The sequence below is a fragment of the Periplaneta americana genome, chromosome 10 (genome assembly GCF_040183065.1).
Source record: "Periplaneta americana isolate PAMFEO1 chromosome 10, P.americana_PAMFEO1_priV1, whole genome shotgun sequence".
NCBI classification, from domain to species: Eukaryota; Metazoa; Arthropoda; class Insecta; order Blattodea; family Blattidae; genus Periplaneta; species Periplaneta americana.
In genome coordinates this window covers 22458492-22479634 of record NC_091126.1, presented here as the reverse complement: position 1 = coordinate 22479634, position 21143 = coordinate 22458492, and the positions used below count along the sequence as shown (strand labels likewise).

The following is a 21143-nucleotide window of genomic DNA, read 5'->3' as shown; positions in this document are numbered from 1 at the left end:
GCTTCTTATGCACAGAAAATTTGATAGGCTATTTTGTACATTCGTTTTCTGTATTTCTTAAAATAATATTTTATGTACACTCATTTTAATCTCAGAGAATTAACGAGAGTGTATTGATTTAGTATGCAGTAATATTACGTTAGCTTAGCAATCCATTATTTTATAATTCAAATTTTAACTATGCTCAATTGAATCGTGTTAAAATACATAAAATATATATGCAATAAATGCAATGCAATGCAAAAAAAGGTAATGAGCGAAGCAGATTATCTTGCGCTGTTGTAAAAGTTGTTCCCTGGACCAAACGTCCTATTTTAATTATGTAATTACTTTGTATTTATTTCTAACAGGTGCAGCGGAGCGCACGGGTACGGCTAGTAGTAAATAAAAGTAATTTATTTCGGTGCATAATGTTCTAATAATCGTGCTTTAATACTATTGGTGTAATATGAATAATGATCGACAATCCACAGTTACAAATATAATATTGTCATGTCTTCACGATACCAACAATCAGTTTTATAATTTTAAATGTTAAGCTCGTTCTCATAGAAGTTGTCACGTAGCATTTCCAATTGTTTGCTTTCATATTTTCAAATCTTACTGTTTTGTGCTAGACGTGTTTATTATTGTAGGAGAATGAAATTTGAGTGAGGAACAGTCAGTTATTGTCAGGTGACAGAAGGTATAAGATCGGTTAGCTAGAATGCTTACATTCAGTAAACCATTGAAAAGTAATCTTCATGCTTACTTTAGTGGATTTGGTGCTCGTGTGTTTACAACCTATGGAATAATTTTGTTATGTAAGGTTTGTGAAAAGGCAGTTAATCACGAAAAAAAGTCTATTATAAGTCAACATGTGTCACCTACGAAGTAAATATGTGAGTTATGTTGCTATAATTTAAAATTATTGCTAAAATATACTATGCCTTTTTAAAATTTATAATTCCCTTTTCAAAGATTATTGTGCCGTTTTTTAAGTTTTGTTTGCCTTTTTTGCCTGCCTATTTTAACTGTTATAAATGCCTAAAAATCCTGGCTCTACTGATGACCCTTGTAAATGTACGACTTTCGAAGTATCTTCGATCAGGATATGTTTCTTGAGACTAGTGTGTAGCCTCCCGTGCATTGCCGTTAGCCCTACCATACATGAAATGAATATCCGCTCATACTCTTCGTTACTATAAGGTTCCATTGTAACTACAGTACAGCACAACTGGCACTCGTCAGACAGGTGACGTGACTGATACCTTTTGAGACTGTGTGCTGTATCCGTCCTGTACGTTTTGCGTGTATGGTTCGATTACAACTCCACCTCTCGGCAGTGTTCAGTTTTGTAAACAAAGAGCATAGGAGCGCTTTTAGTGCGGAATGAGTAAACCATACGATGTTGCAATGACGTCAGTGGCGGCTTGTAAGCATGCATTCGTAATTTTCTTGCAAGCGTCTCGTTTGTAGATCCATGTTTACTGGGACTTTTTGCTTCTATTATCGTGTACTTTTAAACGTGTAAGTCCGCGCCATCCTTGATACACCCTTTATGTATGTATCCAATGCCTACTCACTTAATTTACGTAGGCCTGATTCGGGTTCCGCAGAATCAAATTTCCCTACCTCGAAATATTCTGCAGGGCACCCCGTTTCTCCTGTTACATATTTGCACGCATTTTTCGAATAACCTTGTATTTCTGCAGCCTAATTTATCGCACTTAATTTCGTCAGATAATCCATTGCTTGTCCATAAGAAAAATGCTTCATATGAGCTGATTCTCACATTGTTAAAGATCCTCGTTTCCTTTTCCCAGTTTCGAACAATTTAGAAATATCAGTCATTTTTCCCGATCACTTCAGCCACATTCGTGACAGATTTTTCATATTGAAATGGGCTATTATCAACACATATTCCCCTCACTGCGGAATGAGCATGTATGACAATATTTTAGACATTATCACTGACTCCGGCTATATCTGACTGAAGATAAACTGTGTACACATTTCTTGTAAGTGAAAACTGTTACAGAGCTAAGTCGTATAAAAAAAATCGGGATGCGACTGTGTCGGGGAGATGGCCGTGTATTTTTCGTAAATGTATCTATTTTAAATCGACAGATCTAGACGAGATCTTTCGTTTGGCACCAAAATCAACGCGCTATCACATTGGAATCGGGAGATATATTGCCCGGAAATTTTCGCCCTCACCCAAAATGGCCACCGGTCGCCGCGGGCTCCCACCCGCGTCTCGCGCATGCGCAGCGCGAAATCAAGCCATGCTCGAATCGTAGTCGTATACCCGATCGAACGAAACCACATTTATTTGAATCGTATTATTAAGCTACTTTCGAAGTCATAACTTATTGTCGAAATAGATCACCCTGTAAGCGTTACATCGCCCTTTCCGTCCTGGTATCATCTACTGTATGTCCGTCTGGTTTCAAATATGTAGGCCTATTCACGTCAAAATATCATGTTGTATCAATCTAATTGTGAAATGTAACTAAACATTTGTAGCACCATAATATTGCTTTCAAATTTAAAGTTTGAATGAAGTGCGTATATATTTCGAAGTCTTTCCTATCGGTAAATAAGTACTACATGAAGTTAACGTCCTTCTACACAGAAGAGAGCACTGGCAAAGACCGGATTGTCTGGAAGTTACAGGATCTAACCTGTTATTCAAGATACTTGCTGATTAATTGAATAAAATCCTACAGACAATATTTCCGAGCTCTAATGAAACACAGCGGAGTCTTAATAATTGGGAGTGACACCGCCTGCCAGATTGTGCATTATAAGTCTCTACAGCCATCTCCTTCTCCTTACTTTATAAACAAGGCAGCCAACGCAACGGGAAAACGACGTCATTGTTTTCCAAAGGGCCGGATCAATCTCTGACACTGTCAGTAGAGCAGGTCAAAATAATTTCATAGCTAATATTTACTACTCTTCAATTCGGATTGTACATGGTCACTGCAAGACAGCTATGTGCATCTACTAAGTTTTCAAGTGAAAGCATTGAATTCCTGAACCTGCAGCATAGTCGGTGTAGGCCAGTTCCTGTCTAACGCTTTTCCAATTCACTACGGACTAAAGCAAGGAGATGCACTATCACCGTTACTTTGTAACTTTAAGGGGTTAGGTACAGCTTACAACAGTAAAATTATGGAAAAAATTCAACACTTTTTTTCCTTCATTACTATATCTTGTACAATAATGAAAATTATTATGTGTAAAACATTGCCCTTCTGATATAAAAAAGAAATATTAAAAATAAAAAAAATATATATATATTTACTTTCTTTTCCCACATAGGCTAACTCAATACCTATTCAACATTCTGTGATGAAATTTTGTGTCTATTTATGCATGTCATATCTACAATATGATGCAAGATCACTTCTCTACCTTTGATAGATTGTCTGATAAAAAAATCAATTCATTTTTAAAAATTGTCAAATATCAGTATTTTCTTCTAACACAAAATAAAAAATGTTATTTATTAAGGAATATAGTTGAACATGAGTTTCAGCAATAAAATAAAAGAGAGAGAACATGAAAAAGTTGACGAGTTTATGAGTTATGAGGGAAACGCTTCATCGTTGCACAGTGAACTACCACCATTACGAATTTTGAAAAAAAATATATATATAAAGAATTTTGTTTAAATCGTAAAAATATATATTTTTTTTTCATATAGCAGAAGAACAGTGTTTTACACATATAAATTTTAATTTTTGTACAAGATATAGTAATGGAGGAAAAAAAAAATGTTGAATATTTCCAAAAATTGTATTGCTATAAGCTATACCTAACCTCTTAATCTAGAATATACCATTAAGAAAGTCCAAAAAACAGGAAGAGTTTGAAAGGGAACGGGTTACATAAGCTGCTAGTTTATGCGGATGACATGAATATGTTCGGAGAAAATCAACAAACGATTAGGAAAAACGCGGCAATTTTACTTGAAGCAAGTAAGAAGATAGGTTTGGAAGTAAACTCCGAAAAAAAAACAAAGTATGTGATTATGTCTCGTGACCAGAACATACTATCAAACGCAAATATAAAAATTGAAAATTTATTCCTTGAATAGGTGGAAAAATTCATGTACGTACCTTGGAGCAATAGCAACAAATATAAATGACACTCGAGAGGAAATGAAACGCAGAATAAATATGGTAAATGCCTGTTATTATTCGGTTGAGAAACTTTTATCATCAAGTCTGCTCTCGAAAAAACAGAAAGTCAGCATTTATAAAACAGTTATATTTCCGTGTAGGAATTCTGAATTACCTTATGATGAAAGATGAGTGGGGCGGAGAAAAATTCTCTCCGGCTCCGGGACTCGAACACGGGTTTTCAGCTCTACGTGGTGATGCTTTATCCACTAAGCCACACCAGATTCCAATTCCGATGCCGGATTGAATCCTCTCAGTTTAAATTCCAACTCTTAGCTTTCCTTTAGTGGCCAATACTCATGCACTATGTCACAGATGTGTAACAGTGGCAAAATGTCCAACATACTACGTACAGAGGTGCATTTTATTAAGATTTTAATAAAATATTGTATAACTTTATACACAAAGTTTCTTGAGTCACAATTTACATTATTTTTAACTGATATTCACTTAAGTGTTTCCTTAAGTGCATGCGAACAAACTTACTATGGGGTTCTACTGTAAAGTAAATCAGTAAGTAACTAGAAAATTTAATGTAAAAATAATAAATAAAAGAGTGATAATAAAAATAATTAATAGTACATTATGCAACGAGCCTATAATGATAGTAATTAAGACGCGAGTATGTTTGTTTATGAAACGAGCGCAAGCGAGATTCATAATTTTCATACGAGCGTCTTAATTACTATTATAGGCAACTTTCACACGACTTTTTATGCTCGACCATATTTCTAACTTGAAATTATTCAGAAGTATTCATTTTATTCGTATCTGAGTGAAGAGAGGAATTGACCTTGTCATAGCTCGTAAATTGTGAGGTGTGCGCAGACGCGAAAGTATTGATTTTTTCCGAGGACCAATAATGTCATTGACCTTGAAATAATCTAGAGAATAATATGAACTAATTTTGATATAACCTGGAAATTGATTTAGAATTGAAAAACGAGATGACAAACTGAATTTATTTGAATATTATTTACAATTAACGCTAATTATTATAGTAATAGAACATAACCTTCTGCGACAGTATTGGATTTCCAGCCTCCGTAACGTTTCCCTCGTCTTTCGATTGCATATCCGAGAATAATCGAAAACCTGAACTTTAATGAATAGGTGTACTTTAATGACATGCATTAAAGGACTGTTACCAGGTATATAATTACTACATTTCGGCATGGTTGAGCATAAAAATATTTAATTATGTACCGACTCATTTTACAGTAAAACACAGAAAATTTTGTTTTCACTTACATAAGGAACCACATAAGTCAATATCAGTTTAAAATATTGTAAATTGTGGCGCAAGGGATTTCTTATATAAAGCGATACAATATTTTATTGAAATGTTAATAAAACACAAACCACTTAATATAGATGAATGAAATTTTGTACATATGTTATTACTAACCAGATACATCAATGATAAACATTTGGTGAATCTAACTTTAAAAACACGAAATTTAGTAATTGCAAGATAGTGACCCTTTAACTTAAATATCACAATATCGACTATTACGCTATCCTATTTGTTAAGTGATATATTTCTAACATGTGCTTATTGCTCTATGAGCTAATTTAGCTTCTGGCTTTTGTTACATAGTGAAAGAGACTGAGTTCCGAATATGAAAGGAGGCAAATGGAAAGAGAATTGGTCACGTGAAAACTTCAGCCCATTTCACACAAGGCTACACATGAACCTTCCCTCCTTTCCCGAGGGGAAACGTGCACAGAGAATACAAAACTTGTAACAAGCTGTTGCCGCCTACATGTCATTCTTACATCCCTGAAGTACAATAAATAATTTTCAATTCTCCGGAAGAAAGGAACTAGATTCCTCATACGCTTTCATCTTACGGACTAAATATAAAATATTTTCAGATAGTGAAAACTTGTTAAAGTATGTTTCGCTATTCCGGGTTGTGTAACCCGATTGTTTGTGAGATGTTGCATGCAAGTTCATAATACAATGAAATCTTTCTTCTAATTGAACGCCCGTTGGCCTCCATCATTCCCTGGATGCTATTTAGGAAATCCGTGTAATGCCTGTTGCATAAAATTCGAGATATCTATTCCATAGCTATCTGTGCCATAACTTTATGCAATAGGTAAGTCACTGCCCGTTTCTGAGCAACATTAATCCAGTCTCTACAAACATATCCCATCTCCCTAAAATCGATTTTATATTATCCTCCCACCTACGTCACGGCCTCCCCAAAGGTCTTTTACCCTCCGGACTCCCAACTAACACTCTACATGCATTTCTGGATTTGCCCGTACGTGCTATTCCCCTACCCATCTCAAACGTCCGGATTTAATATTCCTAATTATGTCAGGTGAATAATGCAATGCGTGCGGTTCTGCGTTGTGTAACTTTCTACATTCTTCTGTAATTTCATCTCTCTTAGCCCCAAATATTTTCCTAAGCACCTTATTCTCAAACACTCTTAACCTCCGTTCCTCTCTCAAAGTGAGAGTCCAAGTTTCACAACGATACAGAACATCCGGTAATATAACTCTTTTATAAATTCTAACTTTCAGCTTTAATATTTTCGTAACAAGCTGTTCTTTCACGGTGATGGATTGTTACCCCTTCGTCCAACCCGCAAGCTGAGGGACCATCCCTTATCGGCTGTCTACGGCTCCTTATTCTATGTATTCGCAGCTACACTCGTATGAACTACAAAGTAATATAGTGATACAGTGAAAGAAAATAACTAGAAAAGAGAAGAGAAATGAGTGTACTCGATGCACTAACATCTCCCTTGCCTGAAAGAATCTGTAGATGTGAAATACCTGGGAATTATTGTTGATCAGCACTTGAAATGGGATAGACAAATCACCTTTTTATGTAACAGGATACGTAAAGCAATTTACAAATTTGTAAACCTTCGCCATTACTTGCCTACTCATGTATTACGTTTGGTTTATTTGGCTCCAGTTGAATCTGTTATCCAATATGGTATAATTGGATGGGGAGGCATTACAAAAACTGCTCTTTTTCCTCTAATTATGTTGCAAAAACGTATAATCAAAATTTGTTTGAAAAGGCGACTGGATTATCCAACAAATTTGATCCATTCTGAATTGAATGTTTTTAGAATTGACCAAATTTATAAATACTCTTTAATGAAATTCTATCATAAAAATAGAATGAAATTTGTAGCTCAGCCACATGCTCATAATACGAGACGAAATGAAATTCTTAAATTAGTTGAACCTAAATATTTCACATCTGCTGCTTTACTACACAGTACAAATTATGGTCCACGGCTATATAATTCGATAATAAAATTTCATCCAGAATTGACTACTTTAAGCAATGAAATTTTCAGATCCAGAATTAAAAAATTTATATGACAGACTTCCCTGTATATATATATATATATATATATATATATATATATATATATTATGCACCATGTATTGTAAAACAAGTTTATTTCTATCCTATTTTTCTATTTTATCTTGGTTACTATATCAACATGACCTGCACTAATTATACTACTAATAATAATTTAATATTAATCCATCAATCTAAACATCGTCTCTTTTTTCACTCAGTTATTATTAGTATTATTATTTACTAATTTTATTACAATCTTTATGTGAGCTTTTTTCTTAAGTATTTTGTCTACAGAGTATGTGTATCTATGTAACGGAACTGTCCCCGAATACGAGCTTTGCTCTTTCGGGGTATTTTAATGTAACGTTTTTATGTATATGTTATTATTAAATAAATAAATAAAATAAATGGATATTAATATAACAATTTATCGGATATGCTATAAACACTTGACTTCTTACACTGTTGTAAGGGTGGGAATACAATTCAAAAGCTGATATCTTGAAAATTGACGCGAATTCGACAGATTGGATATTGATTTGTCGTATATCTAAAAGTCAAACTTAGCGGATGAAATTTTGGTCACTTTCAGTCAAAAATAACATTTTCGTTTTCCTGTAAAAATGAATCAGCAATATCTTATTTATATAGCAAGTTTCAAAGCTCTATGGCGTTCGAAAGCATAAAAATTACGCAATATAATAGTAAATGACTGCACCCTTGAACTTCAATTTCAAGAAATTTGGCAATCTGTTTTCTCACACTTTTTTTCCAACACATTTCGTCAGGTTCGAAGTGTATAGGCTTTTACAATTTTGATGCAAGGAACATTAAATTTTTACTGCACGTTACATACACTGTGGAATATTTACCTCATGAACCATTCCTCAAATTTAAAAATCCATGTGCAGTTTTCTTTATCATGAAATATAAGTCACATACAGAAGATTTTTAAAAGCAAAAGCAATTATGAAGCCGTCAGGGTTGTTTTGAATTTACGTATAATTTAATATCATTAAATTACATGAAAATTAATATCTAATGAACTACTGAATGAAACTTTATGAAATTTGGTACTGTTATTTGAACGTACAGACAAGAAACTCGCCGAATTTGAAAGAAATTAATCCAAAAGTTCAAAACTAAGTCCCAGTATCCCTTAAGGTGATTCCATAAAATAACATGGAAAAATATAATAGGTATTATTTAAAATTACTGAAATTATAATAAAATTTTTGTAATAAAATTACTGTCACAAACCAAAATAAATATGAGAAACAACCAACACTTACAAATTCACCTAGGGAAAAGGACAAATTTGAAACCTTTCCATTGTTATTTGAATGATACTTACAAGGAGAGGACACGCTCTGTATATCACCGAAATAAATAAGATTTTGTGACATGAAAGTACAAGACGTACTGTTTAAAGTTATATCTGGTATGCGTGGCCAATGACCCCTCGTTTTGAAAATATTGGCTATTGTTTGTGACATACTTCCGTTAGGTGTATAATAGGAAAACATTAGACTGTGTAACGGCGTAGCTCATATTCTTGGATGCTGAGTTGTCATCCAGGCAACCTGAGTTCGAATCCTAATGCCTTCTCATTTTTTAAAGCTTGATATTATTATTTTTTTATTTTTTATTTTTTTTATTCACTTTCAGTTCTCAGCTCCTATATTCAAAGCCATGTTGAAATATGCGTGGTATACATCAAAATTAATAAACGAATGAGAAATGTTTGTGAATGTGAATGATATCTGTTTCGCAGCAGAAGTGCGGAAAAATGTGTGTGACTGTGGACAACCTTCTTTCATTTGCTGTGCATGCTGCAGGAAATATGTATGTTTTGTGTGGTTTTATAACATTTATCATAATGAATCGGGTACAAAATGAAGTGGAATAACTGCTACAGAAACAGAACAGACACCAGTGACATATCTTACCTGCCTACATGAGTAATATTTCATTGTTTATCCTTTAGAATACAATGTTAGTTAATTATAATTTGTTTAAAACATGACGAAGCGTTCAATACATTGAGAAATATGGTATATGTAGATAGATAACTGTGATCACAATATTAATCATTATTAAAAGAAAAAAATATATATAGGACCAGTTAAGGTTCGAACTTCTAGATAACATCTCAGCATCCAACCATATGGGCAACGCTGTTACACAGTATAATGCTTCCCTATTGAGCACCTAACGGAAATATGTCACAAATAATAGCCAATATTTCCAAAACGAGGGGTCATTGGCCACCCATATCAGGTATGACTTTAAACAGCACGTCTTGTACTTTCATCTCACACAATCTTATTCCATTCGGTGATATACAGAGCGTGTCCTCTCCTTGTTAGCAAAATTCCTATTGGGTTAATAAAATCATGAGCAATTAAGGACAGAATGAATTGAAAATAATGACATAGGCTATATAACTGAAATTAATGTAATTTATTTTGAATTCGTTGCACAGTTCAGTGAAAGAGAAGTGGCGAAGACTGTGTGCGAGGACCGCTGGGACAGGCGCTGCTGTAGACGTGAGATCTGTCTTGTCTATAAATCCCGCTACTTAATTAACCGAAGTAAAGGTCTCATTCCATGGCTATGGCGAGGTTAATTCTCTAGCCTGTAAAGGAATTATTACAAATTGACGAGAATTACGTTCAATACCGGCTGCACAGTTGCAAAGTACAATGGCAAGAAGCTCTTCATTTGTACAGATTTAATCCAGGTCGAGAGCAAGTTCGTGCTGTGAAACGGGTAGGGCGCCTCGCGTCGGCTTTCCACGCAGGAGACGCTATTCAAACCTCGGCGATTTAAGTTTAACTTCTGGTGAATAAAGATTATGTTAAAGCACGTTTACTGAGGCACTCCCTGTTCCCCGGGAATTCTACTGCAAATAACTAATAATGGCCCATTTAATTTGTTTAAAATCTCTTACTGGATGGAAGATCTTGGTTAATTGTGAGAATCCTGAAAAAGATAGCCCCAAATCAAGGGAAACGGCATAATTACGTTAGTGAAACCGTCAATGGAACACAAAACAACATGTTGGAAAACCTCTGTACATCACATCAGATATTTTTCCTACAAAGAATTCAGTATAGGATGGCTAAATGTTTTGATGGTAAAGGAGGACATGATGAAAAGAACTTAGATGGAAATCGTTAGGAAATAGGCGTAGAAAAACCAAGATAACAGAATTCTATAGAATGTATACACAGTGGAAGTAACATAAAAGTGCTGATTTGAACAGCTTATTTATTTAATAGAGTATAGAGTACAACGAAATATAATTATAATGACTATTACACTCTTACTACGTCATACTACTTTTGACCAATAAAACGGTACGAAAGGACGTATTTCAACCAATCATGGCTGCTTATCACACAATTTTATCGCGTCCCTAGCATTTGTTTAATTTTATCGCGTCCCTAGCATTTGTTTAATTTTATCGCGTCCCTAGCATTTGTTTCTTTGTTTGCCAACATTTGAAACTGCGCTGGTCTGGACGTCAAATATATATATATATATATATATATATATATATATATATATATATATATATATATATATATATATATATGAAGCGTCCAATTCCAAAACTGTCTAAATCCATTTTTTTTAATTGAGATAATGGCAGTTTCGTCATCTACCTAAATGTCTCTAGCAATTTTCTAATGAATGATGTGACTAAATTCCCTCTTTCCTTCCATAAATAAGCTTCAAATATCACGAACACTGCAAACAATTAGGAAAAAAGTTATCAGTTTTTAGCGTTTCCTGAGAATTGTTAAGAATGGATGTAGACAGTTTTTGAATTGGAGGCTTCATGTATAAAATTACAACCACTCCAGTCGATGCACAGCAGTTTCAAATACGACTCGCATTGGCATTCAAGAACAAGAATTAATAAAATCACTGATCATACCTATGCATCTTGTGAAATCCGATTTACAAATAAATGAAGATCACCATTCGGAAATCCTGAATAAGTTGAATACACCATGTAGGCCTAAATCAACGAGTTCCACTTCTATTACACACACGTCCAATATAACATCAATTGAACCACCAACCACATTCAAATTTGAAAATTGTACATTCAATAATTATTCCTTTTAAAATTATTCGGACAAGCTCCAGAACATGGATTGCACCCTTTCCCTCTCACTTCAAAATTCCAGCCTTGTGCACACAAAATAAATTATTGGCACTGAAAAGTGCCTTTTCGTAAATATAATGATGCGCATTCGACACACGCAGACAAAGCTGCTCTTTTTAGTATTTTAAGACATAATTTGGTAGGTGCAATCCGTGTTCTAAAATTTTCCCAATTATTCATTCGGAAATTCTGAATAAGTTGAATGCACCATGTAGGCCTAAATCAATGAGTTCCACTTCTATTACGCACACGTCCAATATAACATCAATTGAACCACCAACCACATTCAAATTTGGAAATTGTACACTCAATAATTATTCCTTTTAAAATTATTCATGTTTATTTTTTATGTCATCGTCGTTAATTAAAACTTTTCTAACACTTGTGTACAGTATATTAGTTAGGTTATGTTATAGCTTCTGCTATATGATATTATGGATAGTCACGTATCAGAGATTTTTTTAATATTAAGATTTATTGCAAATCATCTATCAAGTGACGTTGATTACTGGGATTCGGATAATTGAAGTGGAATGTTGCATTTTAATAAAAATGAAACTGAATCAACAAAGCCTTCTTGACTAGTAACATTGCCATCGTGTATAATAGATCGAGAATTTCTCGACGAGAAGGCATTGCTCACTACTGCCATCTAGCATGCATCTAGCGTAATATTTGTAATGTTGAGATGGTACAATAATACATTTGAAGACAGTTGTATTTTCGTAAGCCAATTAATATTTTATCGTATTAGAGTACTTCATTTCTTCTAATCTTTATATACTTTCTTCTAATGTGTAATAGCCAATTAAATCCCACTCGAGTTTTGATTTTCTCTAGATAAATCAAAACATCTAGTGAGATTACTGTTGATTATACAGCATTTTATTTATAACACCAGTAATTGTGTACCACCACATTTTTGTATTCGGGTTCCACTAGAACTTTCTATTACATTTTCCTACAGTTAATATGAAATAGGTATCGAAAGTCTGTTTAATAACTCCACTAATCCTGGTATTAACTCAAGGAGGAGGTACACTTTTGGCCTGCAAAAATTAGTTGAAATTCATTTTTTTATATCTCAGCTACTATAAAAGATAAATTAACAAACATTTTCATGCTTAATATACATACATTACGCTTTATAAAACACTATTCAGAATATTAGAATAGCTAATAATAATTACCTGTAAAATAATATTTTTTCTTAATGAATAATTTTAGGAAATTTAATATTGAAGGTAAATATTAAAAAGATCCTAGACTATGTTATGGATGTTTGTCTTCAAAACATTTCAGCAAAAGAAGCATGAAGATATTTAATTAATTGTATATTTTATTATTTAAATGCTTTACGGTTGTAAAAAATATGCAAATTTGATAATATTTTACAGGTAATTATTAGCTTTTTAATATTCTGAATAGCGTTTTATAAAGTGTAATGTATGTATATTAAGCTTTAACAGTTATGATTCTGATTTTAACTCTTTATCCGTAGAGAAATTGACAAGGAATGATTTATCCCTTTGCAGTTTTTCAATAAAATAGACTGTTTTCTTGCAAAGTAAATATCTGCTTGGGAAAAGTGACATAAGTCAGTTTCCACAAACCTTTTTTGATAATTTATTGACAACTTACACTGGTTTATGTCGAATTGATTTTTTTCTGTATGAATTATTGTAATGGGAGAAATAGTTATGTCTCTTTTTCCAAGCGAGCAGATGTTCCGTAAGTTGTCAATGAATTATCAAAAAAGGTTTGTGGAAACTGACTTATGTCACTTTTTCCAGGCACTGCAGATATATTAACACGTATCGTTATTTCCTGCCATTAGAAAGTCTGACAACGCTATTGGGGTGACTAAGGGACGGAATTCAGCTGTTCAGACCGAGCGCCTATGTGCTTTCATATTGAAGCCGGCGATGCGCTGTTGCCAAACTATACAGACTTCCAGCCTAATTTTCTAATTAACCATATAAGCAAACACTGATGATGATATTGATATTGATATATTGATATATTTATTTCTACAACTCTTATTTGGTAATGGGTCGCCACCACATCTCTGTATTCGTGCTCCCCATTACCTTCTAATTACAATAAACTTTCGTTGACGTGTGCAGTCATCTTGTTTTACCTTTGTTACCTCTATTACTATAATACATACTCTCAATTTGCTTTCTAACCTCTCCCCTTAACATTTTCCCTTCTTTCTAATGAACACCTCACAACTTTTATTGCTTACTTACTGTATATTTGAAGTACTTCCTATCGTCTAAAATTTCCCTAATTTTGAACTAACGTTTACTACTAACTCTATTTAATCATACTCATTCACTTTCCTCTCTAATTTACAATCAGTTCTACCTCTCCTCACTTCTGTCATAACTCTTATCCCCTATTTCTCCATTAAACACTGAATCACATGTTTATTTTGTTAAACTGTTCCCTTTCACCCCGATAAATTTTCCGTGTGCCACTATTTTTGTAAGTCAACTCAACATTCATTTGTAAACTTACATTAAAATACTTGCTGTCTTCCTATCATTTCAATTTCTCTGATTGTACACTAACTTAGTCGACACTCCAATATTAGTAACATTTCACTACCAATTACTATTAACAAACACTTCTAATTTTCTCTAGTCACTTCCTTTATCAACTCTTGTTTCTCTGGACACTAATTCACTTATTCGCTTATACATTCTCTCTCCGATTGTTTTGCTAGTTACTCTTACTCCTTGAACACTCACTTTATTGTTTCTATGTCTTTTGCCACACTTTTCTCACTCCATCCCCCTTAAGCACCAACTTCGTAGGCTGTAGTTCTGCGGTTCCTTATTTCCTTCCTTTCCCTCACAAGTAGATGGACTACCCAAATCTTCTTTACTTCCCCTCTTTGTCGGTTCCGGACGAGATGATGATATAATAAAGACACGTCTGTGTGTTGTGAGAGAGGAATTTTTGAAACATACGTTATCCTTTATTAAGAGGTAACTGAATATTTAATGCATTTATAATGGAAGATATTATCATTTATTTTATTACTCATAAAGTAACCTCTCATCGCTTTATCACAGCCGAAAAGCAAACCTCTGATAAGCTGTTCGAGTTTAACTATACAGTATTAAAATTAGAACGTTGGCGAAAGGATTGGTTCTTCCTAAAACCGACGGCGTTTCAACGTGAAAGCTGCATAAAAGTTAAAAGTGGTGTCGGGCTAACACACTTAGGAGCGGGCACACGTATCAAGGGCTGCTGTGGGTTTATCGAACTGGACGAGGATTGTCAAGGTTTAGCCCCTTCTCCCCTTTTTCTCTCATCAAAGCATGTTTCCATGTAACGCAAAGGGGAGAAGAAATCCTATCGGCGGATAATAGTATCGATCCAAATGTAATGTCAGGGATTTTGTATTTTATCTGCATTCAGTTCAAGTAGCTGGTCAGACAGGAAACCACTACTATGTGCAGGAGAGTGTGGTGATACTGTTCAACAAGTCATTACGGAAAGTTTCTGAGGAATCCAAAACTTCACTTTGCCTTCTATGCTTAGAATCAATAATGCATTACACGTAACTCATACAGCTGTTCACTGTAACTTTTACCTACAAATTCAGTGAAACCTAGTCCGAATCCAGACTGAACTTTGGATAATATGTTTAAGCAAAAAATGTGTATTGCTTCCTCATTTATTTGACCAGTATTATTTAAAATATGACCAAGTATCGATGCTACAGATCTCTGTACAGTAATCTCACTAGAGGTTTTGATTTATCTAGAGAAAATCAAAATTCGAGTGGGATTTAATTGAAGAAAATATATAAAGATTAGAAGAAATAAAGTAATCTAATACAATAAAATATTAATCGACTTATGAAAATACTAAATTTTCTTCAAATGCATTATTGTACTATCTCATCATTACAAATATTCCGCTAGAAGGCAGTAGTGTGTTATGAGCTGTTCTCTTGTTACCAGTTGTGTCAAATAAGCATTTTTCATTGAGCTCTATTGACGATTACTAGTCAAGAAGACTTTGTTCACCTAGTTTTATTTTTATTGAAACAGTTGAATGCCACTTCAATTATCAACATACAGGGTGATTCAGGAAGATTTATCGTCACTTACGAAGCTTATTTCCGAAGACATTAGGACTAAAAATTGTCATATAAACAAGCGTCCTAGTCTCAATATTTTCATTAATTTGAAGTTGTAAAAAAATACCATTGTTCTTTTGTTCTAGGGGTAAAAGAATATTACAAATAAAGAATGAACTATTCTGATCTTTAATTAGCTAATATTCTGAACCTAAAAATGTGTTGTGAATTCCATAGTTGTTTCGTACAGATTTTTTTTTTCGATTTTACTACAAAATTACATTTTTCTTACGCATTTAGCACAACAATGTTACAAATCACGCCACTCTTATGAAGTCTTCAAGATATACATTAGGATGCATAAATAAACTGTAAAGAATCAAGTTCCTAAAGTCGTATGATTTGTAACAATTTTTGTTGTAAGTGCGTAAGAATAATATAATTATTAGTTAAAAATTTAAAATAAAATCTGTAAAAAATCTTAGCTACAGAACACTAGCCAATTAAAGAAATGATACTTCTGAATAGTTCATTCTTCATTTGTAATATTCTTTTACCCTTAAAACTAAAGAAAAAAAAAAGGTATTTTTACCTACCGTTTAGTGTAACTCTGAAATTATTGAGATTAGGACATGTTTATATGACATTTTTTGCTCAGAATGTCTTCGGAAATAAACTCCGTAAGTGGCGATAAATTCTCATGAATCACCCTATATATTAAACAATCTCTAATACGTGACTATCCATAATCTCATACAGCAGAAGCTATAACATAACCTAAATAATATAAACAAGATAAATGATAGAAACGTTTTAATGAAGTATGGTGAAATAAACATGAATCATTGTAAAAGGAACAATTATTTAAAGTACTATGCTGGCAAAAATAGAAGCAAATGCTACGGAGTGATAAAAGCAAACAAATGCTAGCGAGGTGATAAAACAAACAACTGCTAGGAAGGTAATAAAAATTGTAGGATAAGCAGCCATGATTGGTTAAAACACATCGTTCTTTACCGTTTTATTTGTCAAAAGTAGTATGACGTATTAAAAGTGTAATAGTCTCTCTAAAGAGCTGTCCTGAAGAAAATTAGACTTTGGGGTCAACATTAACGGTCCCAAGCTTTTCAGCGCCTTCCTTATACCAAATGGCGTAGTTGAAATGTAACTTTTCGTTTTGCAAAGAAATTTTACAATGTTACATTTCTTCGGATCAAATTTCTGCACATTTAGGCCCCCGTTTTATAAATACGGTTAATCTAAAGATTATGTTAAACCTAGGTTAAACCTAACCGTGAGTTTAACTCAACATGCCGTATTACAGAGTCTCGGTTAAGTTAAACCGTAGTGAAATACGATTGGTATTACTGCTAGGAACGAAAAGGAGACGATCGAAGCCGTTTAATTCATATTATTGATTTAAAATAGCCGAGGATCGCGCAGAATCTTCATCAAGAAACATCTTTGTTCTTTGATATCAGAGAGAGTATCATAAAAAAACCTATAGAGGACCAATACTGCGTACTTCGGTATGCTTGTCAGACTTAACCTCAAATAATTTCTTAACGCTGGCTATCAACGTTATACTCCCAAACACAATGCAACCAAACTAAACGTTGGGTGACGATATGCAACGTAACACCATACAGAATTAACTGAGTAATGAAATAATAATATTAGTGTGCGCATTTTATGTGTTATCTAGAATGTTTATGAAACAGAATTAAGACAAACAATACAATTATTTTTATGAGTCTAGTAAAATTAGGTAATAATATTAGTGTGTTCGCGTAGGCTTCCGCGGCTGGTGTACATGGTGTGTGGATAAACTTCAGGGCTTCTACCGCGTTGTCTTGGTGTTATTGGCTGACGTTTCGACCGCTGTGTTGTGGCCATCTTCAGAGCAGTTGTTGGATAAGGAAATAGTCTGCCAGTACTTATATATATAGTAGTCTCGATGGGGGGAGTACTTGCTGTGATAGGTCGTAGGTTCTCCTTCTGGCATCTGATTGGTCCTACGTGGTCCAATCCGGTTGAGGTCTGTATGAAGGGGAGTATTCATATTAAATAATGGCCCTCATAAGGTCCGAAAGAGTGACCTTGATACCTATACTTAGGAACGAGAAACCAGGTCTCCACATGTACGCGGCGCCCCCCCCCCTTCATCCGGACAACGGGCACGGTATCCCATTCTGGCGGCCTTAACTCCTGACAACCTGAGGGTAGGACTTACCATGTATAAGGCCCTCATTCGCTCTGTCATTACCTATGCCGCACCCGCATGGGGGTTTGCGGCAGTGTCCCATCTCCGTAAACTCCAAGTTGTCCAAAACCAGGTGATTCGACTCATTACCCATCTCCCCCGAGTCGCCTCGAGAAGAAAGTTCCATGATGAACTAGAGTTGCCAACCATAGACGAGTTCATTGCTCGACTGGCTAGGAACCTGTATGCGGAAGCTCGTGCTAACCCCAACCCGCTCATATCTGGCCTCGGCCAGTATGATCCTAGGTTACGGCGTAGACACCAGACAGGTCCATTAGCTATACTATTGAGACAGGAGGACAGGGAGGCTGGCGTTACTCCCAGGTTTTGGTAGCTACGACTCAACTCCATGAGACTCCTTGGATAGTGCAACCGCTTTAAAATGACCTTGTCTTAACTGGGCTAAACAAAATCCCTCCATAACATTATCTACTTTTGTTGATCGATGGAAATCTAATAGAGCCAATTGGCTAGTATATATCCATCGATTCATAGAGTCATTCAACCTAAGAGCCAACTGGCTAGTCTCTGATATTGAGACAACTCATCCTGCCTAAGGTTTTTCCGTGGTTTTCCTAAGGCGCTAAGACAAATGTCGGGATGAGCCCTAAAAGAAATGGGCCACGGACCTGCACTCATATCCCCATGAATCTCCCTAATTAACAATTACATCTCTCCCCCCTCTTCGCAATTGAGCCATCATATAGCCAAATGGCTGGTCTCGAAATTGAGAAAAATCAACAAGGCTCATGACCTCCTACATAATAGCCAAATTGGCTAGTCTCTTATATGAGACAACTCATCCTGCCTAAGGTATTCCGTGGTTTTCCTCAGGCGTAAGACAAATGTCGGGATGAGCCCTATAAGAAATGGGCCACGGACCTATATGCCCTTCCCCATATATATTCCACCTTTATTATAAATTATGTATGCCCTAGTTCAGATAATATTAATAGTCTATTAAACATACGAGGTCACTCAATAAGTCGCAAATTGAAAGGACAGGGACCTCTCAAATTGCAGCTTAGATTTCACGGCGCTTATTCCGACGGCCTTCACCTGCTTTGTCATCGAACAACAGATGACAGCGTCTTGCCATCCTAACGGCAAACACCAGCCAACTCCTCCTCGCCCCGTTCCGTGATCAATTGATCAATCTCAGCCCCCCTCGCGTATGTGGTACCTAAGAGGTTACGTCCAATTTCGGCTTCCCCTTCAAAATTTTCTAGAGCTCCTTCAGGGGAGCAGCGTAACCCGGAGTGAGACTAGTGGCCAACAGGCTTGGAGCTCACATATTTAGTTTTGTACAGCCCCCAACCCCTTGCAAGGACGCGTTTTGCGTACCTTTTAAAATTTTCCTCCCAATTCTCCTTCGATTTTTCGATTTTTCGATTTCCTTATCCAACAACTGCTCTGAAGATGGCCACAACACAGCGGTCGAAACGTCAGCCAATAACACCAAGACAACGCGGTAGAAGCCCTGAAGCTTATCCACACACAATAATATTAGTGTGTTTGTAAATCAGGCCCCATAGCAAATCTTACCAGGAGACTGTCTACCACACAGAGTACAATGCTCAATGGGTCTATTGTAGATTTATGTACACCTTCGAAATCTTCCATCGTTTTCAGTATGCCTAGGACTTCCACAGGAAAAATAGTGTATCGCAACTAGTAATTGAGCAGAGATTCAACAGAATGCTTTCAAAAGTAAAAAAGATATCACTTATCGTTACAAATAATCTTTAAATTCAATCCCTAAAACATATTTTTGCACTTTCTCATTTTTCTGTTGCATGTTGTATCCGAGTTTCAATTTTTCGAAACAAGGTTAGGATTATAAAGCCTAATTCTGAAGGTTAGGACTGTCTGCTTCGAAAACTTCAATCTGTTTTAAAAATTATATTCATTTATATTTCAAAGTGGTGCACTCTACTTCGAAGAATTCTTCGCCGCCGTGGTCGTTCAGTAATATTGATCACTCACTTATCGTCACTCATAAGTTCTTGGAAAACATCTGCAATATCCAAGTGTAGGCTATTGCGAGAACCGCTATGTTGAACCTTGAACTGTAGTTTAAACGGCAGAGGACTGTCGACCGAGTTAAACTCAAGTTAACTCAAGATTAAAGGTTGGTTCACAATAAACCGGAAACGAGAATCGGAAAGAAAACGATAAAATTGTTAAAATGTGTACATTTAAATGTGAGCATTCACAATTAACGAAAAGCTTGCCGGAGCCCAGGATCGGGAACGGAGATTTGGCCAAGATTCAATTTTGGCGTTCACGTTTCCGATCACAGACCACTAGATTCATTCTATTACCATCTAAAAGCTATTTTGTCGTCGTATATTTTGTAGCAAGAAGACCGTGGCATAACCTATGCATTATTTTGTTCTGTGCTGTGCATCATGGAGCAAGTTTTATTTGATGAGATTCTAATATTGAGTGCTGAGGAAAATCCTGACGTTTGCGATAAGCAGTGCACCTCGTATAAAGATGAGAAAATGAAGGGGAATACGTGGCTTTCAATAGCTGCATGTTTGAACACCGATCGGAAGCGAATCATATTTTATTACTTTATTGGTTCTATTACACACACATATTCATGCTTCAATTCAATAACTACTGTTGTGTTAATTTTTGTTCTATTACAAATATTTCTTCTTTAATTATTTTACGTTATGGTAGACTTAAAATAGGTTGTGATAATAAAGATGCATGGGCATATTTATAGTACCGTACCTAATGAAATGTTTCAGTTGAAATTTCGAAGTTGGTTAACCTGTGTTTATGTTGGCTGCCTTGTACTCATGAGAGAACGCCATTGGTCAATTATACACAAATAACATCATAATGCGTAATATCGACTTTACATATCGTTATTGACATGCATATCGATATGCATAGTCGTCTACATTCTCGTTTTATTGTGAATCAAAAATTTTCATATTCACGTCCTCTGCTTCTCGTTTTCATTCTGGTTCTCGTTCCCGGTTTATTGTGAACCAGCCTTAACTGGTAGTTAAGATTTATAATACGAAGCATAACGAAAAACTTCAGTTGAAACTGAACATAAGGTATAA

At 35.0% G+C, this 21143-nt stretch overlaps 1 protein-coding gene across 1 annotated transcript in view; it reads right to left on the bottom strand.

The window, feature by feature from the left end:
- LOC138707520 (MOXD1 homolog 2-like) overlaps window positions 1–21143 on the bottom strand; it is a 772674-nt gene that overhangs the window by 383791 nt on the left and 367740 nt on the right. The gene's annotated exons all lie outside the window — the stretch shown is intronic.